The sequence below is a fragment of the Sturnus vulgaris genome, chromosome 5 (genome assembly GCF_052056855.1).
Source record: "Sturnus vulgaris isolate bStuVul1 chromosome 5, bStuVul1.hap1, whole genome shotgun sequence".
NCBI classification, from domain to species: domain Eukaryota; kingdom Metazoa; phylum Chordata; class Aves; order Passeriformes; family Sturnidae; genus Sturnus; species Sturnus vulgaris.
The window spans coordinates 19,151,239-19,170,446 of record NC_142247.1 but is presented as its reverse complement, the minus strand read 5'-3'; the positions used below and the strand labels follow the sequence as shown (position 1 = coordinate 19,170,446).

The following is a 19,208-nucleotide window of genomic DNA, read 5'->3' as shown; positions in this document are numbered from 1 at the left end:
GATGGGGACAGACTGGGCTCTCTCTGAAGTTTTGGAGTTCCCTATTTTCTGTAAAGAGAAAGAGTGTGAGGTTACAGATACTCAAAATAAGCAGATTTCACCAGCCTCTGAGGGTGACAGATAACGTCAGAGGGAAACAAATAAGTTGGGAGACCAGAGGATGGGAGTGCAAGCTACTGCTGTGGAAAGTTCTGTTACCCACCTGGTTTCAGAAGGAGAACACTAAAAACCTCAGCACGGCTGCAACAGCAAGACAGAAAAAGCACTGTTAGGGAGGGAGCAGCAGAAAGGCTGTGCCTGTAAGGAGCAACAGGAAATCCTTCTGTAATTGCACTAATGGTAAGAGGAAGGCTGAGAAAGCTTTGGTCTGCTGCGTTGAGGAGAGGAAAGATCTAAACAGATGATGCAGAAAAGGCTGAAGTGTTTCATGCCTTTTTGCTGGAGAACCCTCTGCAGAGGACATCTGCTACCAGATGCCTGGCACAAATCACCCAAATGACAGAGGACTAAGGTAAAAAAAAAAATGCAAGCACTTAAGAAAGTTTAAGATTTCCAAATCAGCTAATGAGAATGTCTCCCAGTAAATTTCATCCTGAACCTTTAGACATAATAAGCCTAGATCTGCTATGGGGGATTACTTTGTTTAAATGTAGCCAACTAAAAATTTGGCCCCCCTTGCAAACCATTTCTTTGTTTTAGGAGTCCCTGACCCCTTCCCAGGGCTCCCCCTGTGCTGCCCACAAGCCAGGATGCCATTTCAATCCCCTGAGACTACCAGTTCCTGCTCCAGTGACACTGCAGCCAGTCTCCAGCTCCTCACAGCCCTGTCCTGCAGGACTACTTAAGATTAAAAATATATTACCATGTGGTCTGACTCTATTTTCACTAAATATGTGTAAATAAGGAAGGGAGATATTCACTGACCCCTGTAACAATGCAGATTAAATCTGTTCTCTTGCATGCTCCTTTCTAAAATATCTGTATCTGCCACCTGTTCCCTCTACATCCTGACTTCTGTGCAAAATTACTTTGTTTTTCTAGCATGTCATTTCAATAAAGATATTTGCTCTGCACATATCTGCAATGCTTGTTCTGCTCTTAGAAACTGCAAGTATTCTGCACCTGACAGGTTGCATAATGTGGCTTGGTGAAAGAGAAATATGGTCACTAAGTGCTTAACATAACCCTTTCTTCTTACCAGAAACTTGTCTCTCTGCAGTTTCCTTTTACAGGGTGAGTTGGAAGTTCCTTTTTTGAGCAGCTTGCATTTTATCTCTGGTTGGACATGAAATAACTGCAAACACTGTACTGGAGGGAACATGTTGTTCTAATATCACAGGCACAGCTGCTTGGGCAGAGGAGACTATTAACAATGAGGCACCCTGATAAAGTAAGTAGATACCTGCAAAAAAAGTTGCTACCTCATTAGAGATATCCTATCTTGCAGCACAGCTCTGTTTGAGAACCCATTTGGCTAGTGAAATATGAAATGAAAGGAGAAACACACAGATGATCCTTTTTAATCAGTTTAATTAAAAAGGAAGGTTAGTACTTTTACTTCCTTTCCTTTTAATCAAGCAAAAAGTATAATGTCATTTGTATACCACAGGCAGCCAAAATAGTAGGAAAGGCCCTCTGCAGTTTTATCAGCTTAATCTTTTTTTCTTCTGAATGTCATTTGGCATTTGCGCTCAGAACTCATATGGACAAAAATCCTTAGAAAAATATCCACTGCCAGATCAGCTGCCTGCGTCCTAAACTCTCTTTCCACTTTTAGCTTTGTATTGCCAATGAAAGATAGCCAAACAAGACTCATTGGTGGAAAGCTTGATTACAGGAGTGCCAAATGCTGTGACAGTAAAGAGGGAACTGTGATTTGTTTGGGTTTTTTAATGGAAAAGTACCAATCCCTCATCAAATGCTGTTCTTGTTTAGCAAAGGTGACTGCAGTGGCGACTGTAGAACCACTGCAATCTCAGTTTTCTGTTACCCCCAAGGCAGGGAAGAAGCCACTAGTACCAAGTTCTCTGAGTCTGCAGCTGAGTAAGAAACACAAGCTGGAAGGATCGAGGATATTTATATTTCTTTAGCTGTTCTTAAAGGACTTCTCTTGCTTCCTTACCACGCTCGTTTAATATGATTTTTGACTGGCAGTCTTTCCCAATCCAGATTGTTGCTGCTCAAAATGTATCTTTGAGGCAGATCCTTCTGCCCTCAAAATAACTCAAAACAGTTAGCATTTTACTAACTTCTTCAAGTGTTTTTAAAAGTTATTTAATACACACAGACCTTCTCATTTAGGTAAATTTGAATCCCAAATGAAAATTAATGTGACAGTCTATTTGCCTTTGAAACGGTTTCTGGCATGATGAATATTCAGTTCTAAGACAGGGAGAGAGAATGAGTGAGTAAATGTGACTACCTCACATCTTTGTTTACTAAGAGAAGAAAGAGAAACTTGGAAATTACTAAAAAGAGAAATATGCAAACCATAATAAAACAGAATGGAACTGGAAGAAACCCCCATGTGCAGCTGTGGTGCTGGTGTAGTTGCCCTTCCAGGGCTGGTGGAGGGACAAAGGCAGTAGAGATTAAGTCCTTCCAGGCAAAACATGTGGGAACCAAAAGATGGAGCTGAACAGGAGGAGCACCTCTGTGCAAGAAATAGTGGGTGGCAGTCTTTTAGGAATAAGAGCAGCAAAGATCAGAGCCAAACCAGATGACATCAAATTGCCTTAATTTTTAAGCAATTAATTATATAGTGGAATGCTTTTTTCGTGAGTCCAGAAATTATATGTGTTTCTATGAACTAAAAATTGCACATGTTTAATGAAGTCTCAGTATGGCTTGCATAGCACCTTAAAAAAACAAAGCCTGTGTACAAAAGAATACTCAGAGAGCCAAGGTGTAAGGCCCATGAGGAAAAAGGAGCTTTGCCTGCTACATTACTTAAATACTGAATCATTTCCAGTATGATGTGCCAGGTAATCATTCCAGTGCATGTAAGTTGTACCAGTATGATCTGATACACCAAGAATCAAGGTTACATCACTTGTCTTGATCTTATCAGAGCACAAAACCCAAGTCTCTTTTTTTTTTGTTCAGTGCATCATTTCCCAAACTACTTTTCTTGTGTTCCCTTCCCAGATGAATTTTTCTATTCATTGCCTACTAAATCCTCAATGCAATCTGCGTGTCCCAGCATAATTCCTTTAGTTCACTATCTGCTGCCTGAGCACAAACCCAGAATTTGTTTAGCTGTTGTTCTAGTAGCCTGAAGGCTATTTCAGTCATGGAGAGCATTTCAGTTGCCTAACTTGGGAGCCTGATGCTGTTTGAGGAGCTCTGGAGTATCTAAGCCATCCATCAGAGCTGATAACACAAAATCCATGGGAGACCTATGCTGTTTTCAGGTGGCAGGCAGAGAGATGCAGGACCTTTAGTTTGTGTGAAGTGATGTTTGGGTAACTGGGTAGATCCTCAATAGCTGATCATAAATATATTATTGTGCTGTGGAAGGTTCAGCTTGAATATAAGCCAATATTTTCATTCCTGTTAACTTTCCCTGGTGCTGTGCATCTCTTCTTGCAGTCTGTTCTCTGAAAAGCAATTAACAAGCAATTATGTTCTATCTCATCTCAAGCTCATGTAAAAGAAACTCAAATACAGGAAGCTAGAATAATGTTGAGAATTACACTATTACACTGATATTTAGACTTTAATTCACTTGCCAAGTTAGACATATGCATCATGCAGTTTCTAAGCTTGGTTTTCAGTAGCCATAGAAACTGTAGCAGAGTGAAAATGGCATGACTTATTTCTTCTTTAGTTTACTGATCTTAAAAATAATTCCTGAATCTGCAGTGCTGTATTATATTTAATCACAATTTTGTCCAGTTTAATTTTATGTCAAGAACTTTATTTAACTTAAAAACATTATCAGGATGCTCATATTTTCGCATCTGGTATTGAAACTGCAGAAAAGGTTCAGTGTGGTACAATGATTTTGTTTTATTACACTAAAACCCAAAAATTGCTTCCCTTGGTGACAGTCCACCCTATAAGTAGATGTTTTCCTATACTGTGTTCCTACTTGATAGTTCTGCCATTTCTCACTGCTTGCTACACACCCTGCTTGGCTCCTGCTGAGAATGATGTTTGCAGGAGGAAACAGATGGTGAAGTACTGATGCTAGAAAAATACTTAGCTTGTCTAAGCTGTTCCTGTGGCCACTGAGGCTTATGGAAGCACTAGAACATATATAAAACCTTATGTAGTCTTCAAGCATGGCATTTTTACTGATGCTGATCATTATAAAAATATCTTTTAATCACAGAATAAGCTGGGCTGGAAGGGACCCACAAGGATCATTGAGTCCAACTCCTGGCCCTGCACAAAACCATCCCCAAGAGTCACATCATGTGCCTGAGAGTATTGTCCAAGCTCGTCTTGCACACAGTCAGGCTGTGACCACTGGACTGGAACAGACTGGAGTCTGTTCCAGTGCCCAACCACCCTCTGGATGAAGAACCTTTCTCCCTGACACAACTTCAGGGTCCTGTCACTGATGCCTTTTTTTTTTTTTTTTTTTTTTCTGTTAAGTTTCCTAGATGTACATGAAAATGGGGTCAGTATTTTTAGGAACAGACTTTTTCCAAAATCACAGCTAAGTCGTTACTCAGTTATGGCTTTGGGATGCCAATTGCCATATCCCATTACTCCTGGATTTACAAATTTAAATAATATTTTTAAAATGAGATATTAATAATACATATTCAAGTATGTTACCATAAGTAACTTAGATAAGTTTTTTCATTAAATTTGGATGTAGGATAATTAGGATTAAAAACCTCCTTTTAAAAAATAGAGTTATATTAGATTTATAAATATATAAATATTCTATATAAATATGTGGTGTGAGTTGCCTCCACTTTCTGAAAGCCACTAGAATACATTACAAAGTCCTGTTCTAGTCCAGGAGCCAGATGTAAACTGAAGGTTTGCCACTCACACTGGGAGTAGGTGTGGCTGAGCTCACCCCCTCTGCCCAGGCTGGTTTTGAGACCCTGCACTGCCTGATGCCAAAGGTGCAGCCTGGTCCTGCCTGTGGGTGTGACCCCTGCCAAAGGACAAAGCAGTGCCAGCACGGCCAGCAGCAGCTCTGCTTGACACAGGATAATCTTCCTTCCCTGGCACACCTCCCTGCACACACAGCATGTAAACATACAGAAAATAACCCTGTGACAAACTGGATGAGCTGCTCTAAGGGTGAGCAGTCCTGGCTGCAGTGGCAGCTGGAACCTTAGCAGCACCTGTGCTGCCACCTGTGCACACCTAGATTTCCTGCAGATGAACCCCTGGAGCCTGCACACTTCTAACCTGCAAGTCTGAGCCTGTTTAACTAATTTGTATGTGTGCAAGAGTTTGGCAGTTTGGCCTCATGATCAGCCATACCCTGATCCATCCAGACCCCACTGTTTCACTCTGGGTCAACCCTTCAGTGGAATGCTCAGTGCTCTCAATTTTCCTCATTAATCCATCTCCAGAAGCATATTTCCCTCTATGCTCTTGTTAGATTTATAGTTTTCCAGCAACTTTAGCTTTTCTGTGCACCAAGCCTTTAAAATTACTGGAAATTGAAGAAAAAATATTTTCTTATGCTTCAACTGAGCCCCTGTTCCAAGTTATTTCCAACTCAAGAGCTGACTACTATAATTTAACATTTAAATTCTTCTTCTTGGGAAAGATGGGATCCAAAAGATGTTCCTCAAACTGAAATGATAAACTTTCAACAATTCATGTTTTAGAAAAAGTCTCTTGCATCCAGTAGTCTTTGGATCTCCTCTTTTTGTGACTTTCCAAAAACTCAATATAAATCCAGTAGCACATTTATATGAGTATTCAATTTCTGTGGTATAAATGGCACAAAATCTGTTTCCTTTTATCCATGTAGCAAAGAGAGAGGACTCTGTGTCAGATGAATTAATTTATTTAAGAAATATGTGAACACCAATGTCATGCATCAGCTTAAAAAATAGTGATAGGCAGTGTAGTGTCTTGCCAAGTGAAGGTATTCGAGAGTCTGAAACGGGGTCCAACAAGGTCCAAAGACAGTGCATCTTATTTATTCAGTTTTCCAGACTGCTATTTCCTTTAATTTTCTTTTTGAATCTTCATCAATTCGAGCCTCTTCTTTCTCTGAGTCCATATAGCATTGTGCCAGGTTCTGTCCGACTTCTTTTGTTTTGTTTTGTTTTACATAGAGATGTGAGGGTGGACACCAAATTTTATCCCAATAACTTTAGTCTCAGCATTAAAAAAAAAGGAAAGCATACTTTCATTGGAGGCTTTACTGTAAAGTGTTAGTTCACTGGAGAGTTTTCAGTTTTAAACAACTGATACTTTATTTGAGTCATTCGTGGAAGGATCCAGCTGCATAAGCACACTGCTCATGTTGTCTCGTGAGTTTCTGGCTGCAAGAATGTGATCAGTTTTATTGCTGAAGAGTCTTCTTTGACATTGTTTTCCCATTTTTTCCTCCCAAATATCCCAGAATGCTAATTAACAGGAATAGAAGTAGCAAGCAAATATGATGGAGGAAAAAGCACTCAACGTAAAGCAACAAAAACATTTGCTCCAGTTGGTTTTGTTCTGAGATGTGCAAATAAGGAAGTACACACTTTACAGTGAGACATGTTCACAGCTTGGCAGAGGTTTTACAGCTGAAATTACACTATTTCCTGGCTATGAAGAAGAGTCATAAACAAATCTCTTAAAAGTTCTTTTTGCACCTTTTTGTATCAACATCAGTTTCCAGGACTGCATCTAAAAAAGCTATTATATTAACATTTTTCCCAGTATTTACTTAGTGATACTTAATTAATTCTATCATATGGTCTGTTTTCCAATGCATATATTGTTTTCCAACTTTTCTTTTTAAAATTATTATTATTTTCTGAGAATATAATTATTCTGGCCTCCAAAAAATAATTCTGAAATTTTCCCTCTTTAATGGGAATGACAAAATGTTGGAACTATTCAAAGCCCAAGAAGCTCCCGAAAAGATTTATGGAAATTAATACTATAACTGTCCAGCTCTGGAGAGTTGCCACTTGGAAGGGCCCTGCTTAGACTTTGAACTTAATTTGTCAGCATCATGTCTTTAAAAAGTAATCTTCAGCACTTCAGTTGTGTCCCCGAAACTGTAACACCACTGCACCCATAAACCAGGGCAGACCTGTGTGAGCCCAGGACGCCAGAGGAATTTGTCACAAAGATATTCCCAAAGAACAGTGAAAACCTCCTGTGCTATCAGCATCTTCTGTCACTCCTTTGCTGTGTGTTATGGGCACGAGGCAGTCAGTGAGCAAGGGCTCTGTGGTTCCTTTATGTCCCAATAATCCTGGCTACTAAAATAGCCCTTTTGAGACTGCTGCCATCTACACTAGCCTTTAAACTCTTTGCTATACACCAGCCCCAACAGGGTTCCACAATCAGGGGAAAATAAAGTTGGCTGAAAGCGATTTTGCACAGCCTGGGTGCCACATTAGGCACTCACTTCACCACTCGGATGATCTGAGTTTGCTTTTGTGCTGAAAAGTTTATGTAGAAATAGCAAGAATATATTTTTACATAGCGAGCTTGTACTCTTTTCTTTTTACCCCAATTGAAAGCCTAGTGATAAGGGACATAGCATCTGTGAAACATTGTGAATTATTACTTTTGGTGTAAGAGGCAGGTTGCTGGATGAATTAAGAGGTTATTATTCTTCTTCCTGTCAAGAGACAACTGAATTTCTTCAACTGAAAAGCACTACTGGTCAGCTGTCACTGAAGTAACACACTGCTTTTTAAGAACTCCTTGGCTAATGTATTCATCTGTTTTGTGAGGAAAAACATCTGCATGCTGTGCCATCCACAAAACCTTATGCACAACGACCCTTAACTTGATGTATAACTTTCTACTACACTTAGAAGGGCTTCTAAGACAACCAGCCTTTGGCAGCTTAAGCCATCTACTCTAGACTGATGCATGGTTTAAAATAAATCATATCTGTGTCACAAGCTAAATATCTTGAGTCTGTTTCTCTCTTTGTAAAAACAAAATCTATTCTAGATGTGAATTGCTGAATTTTTAGCTGCAAGTAAAAGCTGTAACCAGTCTTAATTTAACTGCCTCTGGGTATTGACCAAATCATTTTACATAAAGATAGAAGTGAATGGCTTTTGTACTTGTAAGCTGAGATTTCTCTCATTTGAATTTTTAACAGAGCATTTCAGATCTTCCCTAAAAAATACTCATGGAGTAAAATCCTGGTCTCAATTAATGTAATGGCAAACCTCCTACTGACATTTGGAGGAGCAGAGATTTAACTCATAGCCTGAAAGCTGATAGTGACTTTAACTCACTGGGCTGAAACCTGAGATCCAGAAGGAAGGGCATACATTAAATAGATAATTAGTTTATTTCTAGCCTGTATGCCAACAAGCAAGTCATAATGCATGTTTGTATCATTTCCAATGACACAAGGAAAGCAACTACTCCCTACAACTAATACAAGATGCAGCAAATATTTGTCCCACCCAGTTTTTTCTATCTTCAGAAAGATAGCCTATATTCTGAAATATTTCATTGACTTCCTGAACCAAGATTGTAGTCACTGCTTTCAAGAAAAATAAATCCTTAGATTTTACATGTAGATAGTGCTGTCTATATTTAATGTGCAGAATTTTAAACCACACAAATTAAGTAGGAATTTTAGTTTTGTTTATTTTATATATATACACACACTACTTAAAAAGATTTGCCTGGTTTTGTGAATACTTACAAATTACTCTTTGAGTGCAGATTATAAAATAATTGATCTGTTACCAGCTGATAATTAAATCAAAGACAAACCAAGATATTTCTGAACAGTTTTGAAATAGACTGTAGATATATTGAGAGACATTCCATTATATTTTTGTCTTTCTGATGGTATGGTATGGTCTGTCAAAGCAGAAAAGAAACAAATAATTTCAAGAGTTTTCCCAGATTCCCAAGTGCAATAGGCAAAAAAAAAAAAAAGAAAGTAGATAGCCAGATACCTACAAGCACTTAGAGATGAAATTACCTGCAGTGAACTTCAAGGGGAGAGCCAATGTTGCAGGAAGGCAGAGCTTGGATGCAGCACAGCCAGGCAAGTCGTGTGCATCTGATTTGCCTGCTCAGTGTCCTGGTAAATGAGGTTGTTAAAAAAGAGAGTTCAATTTTAGAAACAGAGACTCCTCTTGTGCTGATATGCAGCGTGCAGTACATGAAGCAGGGCAGTCACAGGAATGTTTCCAGTGTCCATTAGTTTCTTCACCAGACGAGCTTGGCAAACGGAGCTCACAAACACAAAAGCCAGAGTCATTGCCTTGTTATAAAGAAGATCTCTGCTCTGGAACTAAGAAAAGTGAAGTCCTTCAGAGGTATTTCCATGCAGAAAGCAGGGTCCAAGGAAGTGTTAGGCCTGTAGATCTTTCAGGAGAGACATTGGCTTATCTCACATTAACATTTTTCTCCCCAAGTGCTCTGTTCCTATGAATAAGTCATATTTTACTTGGAAGAAGCCTTTCTCAGTCACTGCTCTTACCTCCAGGGCCCAGCTGCTGAAGAACAGTCTCTGGCAGACACCAGATCCAGTCAGACCTGCTGCAGAATGGTGGCTGAGTGCCAGAGGAGCCAGGGCCAGGGGTGGGAGAATGCCGTGTCTCCACCAGGAGAGGAAAGAAGGAGGGATTGGAGGTAAAGGGTGTGGGACAGTCAGGCAAGGCATTGCAGGGGTGGTTTATCTCTCACAGGTATAGAAATAGCTGACTTTGTGGGCTGTGCTCCTCTCAAGTCAGGATAAGCAGGCAGTGGTCATCCTGAAAGAAAAAAAAAAGAAGAAAAAGGGTCCAGATAGGTGAGCTGTACCAGAAAAACTAACAATTCTGTTATAAATATACACTAGTCCTCAGCTGATAAACATAGTAAACAGGATAGCAAGTGTTTAGATAACTCCTGTCTCTTTCTTCAACATTATGCTCTAAGTGAGGTTTCTATGGAAAGGAGCGTTTCAAGCAAAATAACACTTCCTACTTTAATCTTAATATTAGAATTAGCCATAGGAATTTGAGTTACGTCAAAACTTCCTCCAACCTTTAATAAAAATGGAAAATTAAGTTTTGCCACCATTAAAACATCACAAACGAGATGGCAACCAAGGATGTTCAATGATCTGTGGTCAAAGATGATGTTTAAAAAGCAAGTCCCAATAGGTGCTTTAATTAACATGCATGTCTTGACCCATGGAAGTTAATAGTAAGATTGCCATTTGCTTGAGTGAAAATTATTCAATTTTCCATGCCATGCATGGGATGGACCATGATCTATAGGCTAGACCTAGTCAATCTCGTTGCCTTAGCAGATTTGTGTTCAGTAGGTCTTGTCCTGTTGCAGCAACAAATAAAGATTTACTGGGGGAAGCCACTTTAGGAAACTTCCGAATGTCCTACACCACCTCTCCTTACCTGCCCCTGCTCACTTCTCTCACCTCTTCACAACTTCACAGCACATACTCCCACATCTCTTCCCTGCAAAGACCCTTTCAAATAAATCTGGCATGCATTCAGCCCTGGATGCAAAGGCAAGCCATTGGTTATTGGTTCTCACTGAACAAAATATTTTATCTGAAATTACTTGTTTTCAGGAAAAAAAACAACAAAAATTCCCCTGTAGCTACAAGAAAGTCTGCACGTGCTTGTCTTTTCTAGGTCTGGAAGCTGATAAACTAATCTTTCCACTTTCAGAATCTCCCACAACATGTCTATGTGCTTTTCTGTTCACTTCCAAATGATCTCACTGTTTTCTCTCCACCTCATAATTAACCAGCAACCTCTAATCATTATCTTTCTCTGAGCACACAAACATAGTCATCAGTGATTTAATGTCACAATGGAGCCTCCTGAAAGGATTGCACAGAAAACATCTTATGCTGTGCTGCTTTTTACTTTAACTTTCCAATAACTTCCTCTTAAGGAAGGTCTTCTGTCCCTTGCTATTCAGACACAAGCACACATAATGATGTATTACTATCTTTAGACTATTATGGCTCAGTTACATGTTGCTTTAATGACACACACGTAATTGCTCTCAGTCAGAATCACCACTGCACTCTCAGAACTACTGCAAAGTCATTTGTTAGTCACTTGAAACTGGAGAAGCAAAGTACATACTCTGGGTATCAGGGATGGGGTGAATATAGGTTTGGTCTTTGAGGTGGGCAAGAGAGCACCAAGTGGGATTCACATACAGGGTGTATTGATTTTCTAACATAGCACTGGAAAACAGTCCCAACAGAGCTTGCGATTGTGAACTAAGCTGTAAAAGAAAGAAAAATGTTTTTGAATATCCTTTACAATATATAATTGACTCAAACAAATCAGTTAAATGGCATCATAGAGGGAAAATATTACCTTCATGTTTAAGGTGAGCTTCTTCAGCTTGAATTACAGTAATGTTTGTAATTTCAAATGAATAGCTGGAGTCATAGGAAAAAATGTGTCAGACATAATTTATAGAATGTAAAGCAGATAAGACCTTTATGTTAGCTTTTAAGTAGAAACATGTGATTTCAGCCATACTGTTGATGTTAACAGAGTCAAGGTTATGAACAAAGGATAGAATGAGTAAAATAGGTTTACAGCGTGAATCACACCACTGAGTTCACGTTGAAAGGAAGCACAGATGATACATTTATCATCATAATGTGCACTTCATGACTCACTCAAACTCAAAAAAATAAAGTATGTGAATGATTAGGCAATGAAGATAGGTGTTAAGGAGGGAGGGACAATGGAAAATATTATTAAGCTTGTAGAAACAACTTGACCTATTCATTAATTTGAAGATAATATGTTGCTCTTCCAATTATCCTAAAAATAAACAGCGGACTTGGGGGTTTTTTTCTGTGTGAAGGACAATTCCAGCAATTTGGATGACGGTCAAATATGTGTGAATGACAGGCTGCATAAAATGATTTAAGGCTTTATTTGGCACATACTTTTCATGTGAATCAGTATGCTTATTTTTATTATGATTCCTCACCTTCATACTTGTAAGACCATAAATCCCATCTTTATAGTTCAGATATTGGATGAAGAGTGGCAGCTGTAACATCTAAAGCATCAAACCTAACTCATAGTGTAAAAGTTTTTTCTACTAGATCATTCCGGGTATTACAGTATCTGTTGATGTGGATTTTTTTAACTTTATTTGACATATAAATTACAAATTGTCATCTTAAAAAGGTCAAATGCTTGAAAACCATGCAACAGTACATAGTTTATTGGTACTTCCATCTCTAAATATTTATTGTGTTTTTTCTGTTTAGAGCTGGAATTGTGGTTTTCATCATCTTCCTATTTCGAATTCCTTTTTGTCTGTCACTGGTCTACATGGGGTAGGACTAATAAAGATTTTTCTGGCCAAATGTAAGTATTCCAAATAGGATTCTCAGTTGTTGAGCTGGTTTTCTGGGTTTCCCTTCCAGTCAGAGGAGAGAAAGGTCTTACAAGGTTCAAGTAGCTTCATCCAGAGGTAGGCATTTAAAAAAGCCTGAGATAAATCATGTCTCCAAGCACCTATTTCTTCTGTAATGAAGACCCATGGGAAGCTGGCTCAGGAGCTCCTGCCTGAAGCCAGGAGAGAGGAGTACCACACAGAAAGTCTGATCTGAGACTGAGTAAGTGGGCAAAAGGAACAGAGGGAAGGCACAGTAAACACATCTCATGGTTACAAGGCTTGGCTATGTGGTGTGCATGGATTTGACAGGTCAAATTCACTTGCCTGCTCCTTCCAACATTTAAAAAACCAGGATAAAGATAGTATGAGAGAGACTGTCAGGAAGGAGGGAAGTGATAGAAACCCACATATGGAAATGCAGAGGAGTAGATATATGAAAGGTAGGCTGGGAAAAAAGGTGATGGGGGACAAAAATGTAAGGGAAGATGTCATTTGGTTGTCATCATACAGGGGCTGATAGTATCATGGGGTTTTGTCACCCCAGTCACTTCAACAGACACGCAGAGACATAGCTGAAGGAATCACATTGCTAAGTATGGAGAAAGCAAGGTTGAATTAATCCATGTAGATAAGATCAGGGTTTCTCTGAACCAAAATTACACCTCTGGCTGTTAGTGTTTCTCACTTGCACATCCCTGCTTACTCAGGGATCCTGGGAATGGTAAAAGTTAAGGTCCCAGGACTAGTGCTGTAAGAAATTTTTTTGATTTCTTCATAACCAAGATAAACCAGAAATCACTCCTAAACACAGAAACACAGTTTTGGGAGATTTCTGAACCAGTAACACCAAGATGCATGTCAGTTTAAGACTATATGAGTATAAACAAAGCTGATAACTTCCAAAGGATACAGCAGCTATTGTTTAACACATTCTTACTTCTTGCTTTTGGACATCAATATGCATGCTTCTGCACAGAGAAGATGTTTGATCCCATGCCAACAAACAACACTAAACCTATTTTGAAAAAGCCAAGTCACCACATTTTTACTCAGTTCTGTCTATTGTCAAAGCTAAGTACAAGAAAGAGAAGTGTCCTGAAAAGCCATTTGGAAATCTTATGAAAAACAATCTCCAAACTAGTGATAAAAACGTTCCCAGGACATGCATCTTGCTGGTGAATTCAACAGATCACAACTGCTTTTCTATTCCAGATATAATTTGGATTAAATCATCTGGATAAGATAGAAATTTACCACATAACAAAGAACCTAGCTGTATTCTGCAACACTAATCATGCTGAATAACACCATGTCATTAGAATACTTCGCTACATTTTCAAGGACCAGTATTTGCAAGAGTAATCACAGGAGAAGAAGGACAAGAATAAATGTAATTTTTAATAGGCAACTGGAATCTTTTTATCTAAAAACCTTACCTGGACAGTATGAAAAAAATCACTATCCTGGGATACTAGCCATATAAAGATTCAAACGGAATTTTTTTTATAGATATTAAACTCTTCTATGCATTTCAGTTTAGAAAAGAAATTAATTGAAAACAGAAATGGCAACTTTAAGTCATGAGAGGAAATGAATCCATTATACATAAAGTTTGACCTAGAGGTCTAATTAGCATAAGCTACTGATGAACTCAGATGAAAATCTTTTATAAGCTGCTGGGTTCTCCATTTAATATCACAATAACTAATTAATTAATAATTAATATCTTTGTATCATGGACTGACTTCTGTTCACTAAAGTAAAAATAATTAGTCATTTCAGAGAAAAAAATATTAATGATTCAGATTAACAAACAGTAGAGAACAGGGATGAGCTAGACAAAATTACCTTCTCTGCTTCTTTTAGGAAAACAATACTACTGCTCAGTAGCATTAGCAGGAGTGACAATTACTCTGCTGATTCTCTGGTTTGTGAGCTAAGGGACTGGTTTTAGTCCTGGCCTAAGTGTCCCAGACATCACATGTAATTTTCTGTAAATCTTTGCAAAAGTGGCCTTTTATTTCTAATTCCTTGATTTCTAAGTAGTTAGCCTGAATTTCAGACCTGCTAGGTGCATACAGATCCTGTTGACTGTAATCAAAGTGCACAGCAGTCTTAAAAATTAGTTTTCAAGGTGTGTCAATTTGGTTAATCAGAAGTTAAACAACTTAAAGAAAATGATTGCTTGGAAATGTGGGCTCAGTCATACTGCCTCCATTTCTTCTTTTGCAAAATGGACACAACATTTTCCATTAATTGCTTAACAAGAATCTTGTCATAAAATGACTTCATTCTATGTATTTTAATGTGAAAATATCAACTAAAAGCATGGCAGGGAAGTTATTTAAAAACATTTTAGCTAGGCAATTGCACATTGATTGCTGCGTATGGAGACTCATTCCTCCCAGATTTTGGTAATAAAAACAAAGTATGTGTGAAAAATTACTGTAAGGGTCTGCTAAATCATTTATCCACAGTTTTGAATACCGTTTCCCATAAAGGAGCAGCAACACTGTCAGTCTTGTGACTACAGCACTGAGGAAGGTGAAAGATAGCATCTTTGGAATGAATTTGGAGAAATATGACTCATCCTTTTTTGTCGCTTGCCAAGCTTACCTTGACATTTATTTCTTTGCTGGAGTGCAGAACTTGTTTACAGAAGTTTCTCCTATGCAAATGCATCTGGATTTCCTCTGAACTGTCATCATCCTGCAGGGATATTCAGTCTACCACCTCATGGAATTTTCTTTTCTACTGACATTGTTAAATGGTAACAGCGGGCCTGAATGTTGCCAGCATTAATGGCAGCCTCGTATTTTGAAAACTTCTTTCCCCAGTGGGAATTCTGCAACCTCACCCTGACTTTGGAGGATGAAATCAAAACTTGAATGTGAAATGGTTCAGACCTATCTGTGTGGCAGCTTTGCATCTCAGGACATTCTCAAATGACAAAACACTGTTGAATTACTGAAAAAATCGTGATTGTTTTATGTGGTTTATAGGGTTTTATTATTTAGGTCATGTCAGTATGAGAAGGGCTGAAACCATGTATTCCTGATCTGTTTCAATTCAAAGCAAAATGCATTTGTTTAAGCAAATCACTACTGATTTTCTCTGTACAAGAAATACATACACAGTTAGGGATCACCTCTTTGGAGAAGGAGAGTAATTTTCTTAATTTCTCTTTTACTGCAATTCATGTGATGGTACAACCAAATCAAAACTTGGTTCAGATTAACATGGTAATGCACTGATACAAGCATAACCAGCTTTAGCATTGTTCATGCCTTCTGAACACATGTTCATGAGGGGTTTATATTTCTAACCTGGCAAGCATCTTAAATGTAGGTAGATTTGTGCAGATTTTACGGACCAGGCAAACTACCCTGGTGCCATACAAAACAGGGCGAGACTGCTCACCTTCACAGGCATTGTTGTGCAGTCACAAAGCAGCCACTATCACAATATGAAGGCATCATGTCCATAGTCTAAAGGACAGGGATCTCTAAAATGCATTCCATTTACATATCTACCTGTATTCACAGGTATGTTTTTTACTTCTTCACCAAGCACCTTGTTCTTGTGATCACATTGACAAACCAAACCCTTTTAGATTATTGCACGTTATTGAAAAAATAAAATAGGTAATATTTCTCTCATTTAAACAGATCTCAGTTCTCATGACAGAAGCATCTAGGCATTAAGCAACATACTTCATATAATAACCTTTACTTCTTACTATGTTATGATGACATCAGAAAGTAACCTGATTTTTTCCACAGCCTCTGTACTACTTAGCAAAACTATTTACTCCTACCTAGTTCACATTTATAAAATGAAAGAGGCAAAAAGTAAGAACTGTATTATTGCAAGAGCAATTTTCAGTGACAGTATCATCAGAGGCACATTATGTTTGTAATTAGTTAAAGGAGATCTGAAGCTGCTATAAGATACAATTCAACTGAGATAATTGTAGCTTGGATTGTATCTCCAGTTATTTGTTGTGTTTGGCAAAGATAACTATGTATTTTTAATTTCTCTATTTTGTATACATCTGTTTGAATTTAATGTTGTCTGTAATTGACTACTTAAGTTGCTCTTTATTTAGTGCTTTTGCTGTATGGCTGTAAGCCAAACTACACAAATAAGTAAACAAATGAGCCCAGAGGGTTGTGTGAATATATGTTATCGGACAGTCCTCAGGGACACATGCTCCAAAAGGGATATGGGGTATTTTTCATTTTGTGTTTTTTATCTTTGTGAATAGTGGTACCAGGTTTCTTAATTTTAAACAGAATCACCCTCTTTGAAGAAAATTTTATGCATAATTTGGATTAATTTTTTAATGTTTATCCAATGTTTCAACTCTGTGAAAGTTAATGGGGAATGATAAGGAGCTAGTTTAAGGTGTATTACTTCCTTAGAGTGGTACCAGGTAGTTTTTAGGTGAGGTTTGCTCCTATCTCTTTCTATGCTAAGCTTCTCCCAGAATCTATGGGTTATTTCTGATTTTTGTGTGTGAAAGCCTTCTCTCACTTTCAGCCAGGTGGTCAGAAAAACCTTACTGTTAGGGAACCAAAGAGATTAAGGACTAATTCTTATTTGTATTTCCTTCCAGCCATGATTAAGTCTCCATCATCATGTGGATTTTTCCTTTAAATAAACTGTGCAATGCTAGAAACATGAAACATGTCAAAGTTCTGGCAAGATTCTTTCTATATTACATCATTAAAATTTTCAATTCCGATTAAGCTTTTGGGGTGAAGCAGTTCACTGTGTGTTCTGATGTATCTTGATTTGTGAATATGGGATAAAACCAGCTATTTCATAACTCTCCAAGTTTGGTTTGTGCTCACTTAGGAAAAGAGGAAAAAACAAATGGAGCTGGTGCATGCTGTGAGGGAGACTCCCACATGTGTGTGCCATGCAGTGCAATGCTCCCCCCAGGAGTGCCAGATACTGGATCCAGTGAGAGACCTGACATCTCTGAGGAATGGTCAGCACCCAGACAAGGCAAAGCAGTAACAACAACCAAAACATCATTTATGCACATTTGTGCATGCTGTTTTGCTCACATGCATTAGGTACATGTACCCTTACAAGGAAGGAAAGTTACTGTTTAAAATTATTCCTGTGTACCATGGAAGAGGGAACGAAATCAGTGAGGAAAGTCTTTTCCCAGAGAGCATGGCCACAATCCTTGACAAGGGATCTTCTTTGTTGCAAGAGCACTAGACCAGGGTATATATTACGTCACAAAAGAGATTCTCAAACTTTGAGTCAGCCAGTTCAAACAGAAATAAGTCAGAGTACTGTGCAGCAATAATTGCTAGCTGAGGTACTAATTGGAACAAATTGCCCTTAGGGGGAAATTAAAAACAAAGGGATAAGCTTCCCATGATCTTTGCACTGCTGTATCCATTTACAACAGCAAGTTCTCTGTCAGAGGGGGCAGGAGCAGCAGTGGGCTCTGAATCTGCTGTAAAATCTAATGGGATGCAGCAGGAGCCATGAGGCCACTCTTCAGGAGGGAGAGAATGAAACTGCATTAGACTTGTGTTGTTCTAGGATTAAATGACAGAAGAAAAAATATTAAACCTTTAGGTTTCTCATTCAATAGAGAGATTATAAACAACCTGCCATAATAAAAGGACCTTTCCTGTGGAAACATACTCTAGTAAAGGAAGAAACATTGTTTGGTTTCTTATGTTCCCTGGAGCAACTCGTAAAAATATTTTTGCATCTTCTACTCATATAATTTCCCACTGCCAAAATGATTAACTGAGACCAAGACATTGCATCTTCTTCTGACACAGTCCTAGAACCCAGAAGTACACAGAGTATGACTTGTGGGGCAAAAATGTACTCTGGGAACTTTAGGCACAGTCAGCCTGCTCCATTTTAATTTTGGTCTTTTTCAAAATCTATTTGAATAATGTAGCTGGGTGATTCTACTCCACTAGATCGCCCATGGACAATGCATTCTATTTTTCTGGGAATAAGATCATTTTTTTGTCTTATTTTCTGGGTTCTTTCTTGCATACATGAAAGTTTGTAAGGACACTATATAGATAACTTAGCCTACACTGAGTTCTTGTACGTATGCAGTGATAGTTCCCATCCTTGTTTGTTTGCTCTACCCTGAACAGCAAAGAGTCAGCTACTAAAGTCAGTGTGATAATATCTGAAAGAGAGAGTTAAATTTTGATTTTTTTTTCCATTCTGACATCTATCCCAGAGGTGCTACCACTGTTGCTATTGGGCTCAGCCTTGGCCAGCAGTGGATCTATCTTGGAGCTGGCTGGAATTGGCTCTCTGGGACATGGAGGAAGCTTCTGGCAGCATCTGACAAAATCCACCCAGTAGTCCCCCTGCTACCAAAATCTTGCCGTGCAAATCCAATACAAGGCCATATTGAGGATATATCTCTATGCATTTGCCCTGGTTTTACATTCTTACATAAACAACTGCTGTGGCCATGACAGAGACTGGATTCTGGACTGAGTGGACTCTGGTCTGACCCAAACTCATTATCCCTCTTCTATATTCTTCTGATGACTTGATTTTCTGCTTCATTGACTCAATCTCCAGTCTGCAGTGCCCATTACATTCTTATAAAGGAAATTAGATAGACAAATTATTCTTGACAATTCCTCAAGGGCTGCTACTCCTTACTGCTT

At 38.6% G+C, this 19,208-nt stretch overlaps 1 long non-coding RNA gene across 1 annotated transcript; it reads left to right on the top strand.

Moving 5' to 3' along the window:
• The first annotated feature begins 1,148 nt into the window (after positions 1–1,148).
• LOC148223576 (uncharacterized) lies at positions 1,149–17,171 on the top strand. Its single transcript, XR_015804169.1, has 3 exons — positions 1,149–1,390; positions 12,398–12,497; positions 15,006–17,171. It is a non-coding gene; the product is annotated as an uncharacterized LOC148223576 (long non-coding RNA).
• Positions 17,172–19,208: the final 2,037 nt, after the last annotated feature.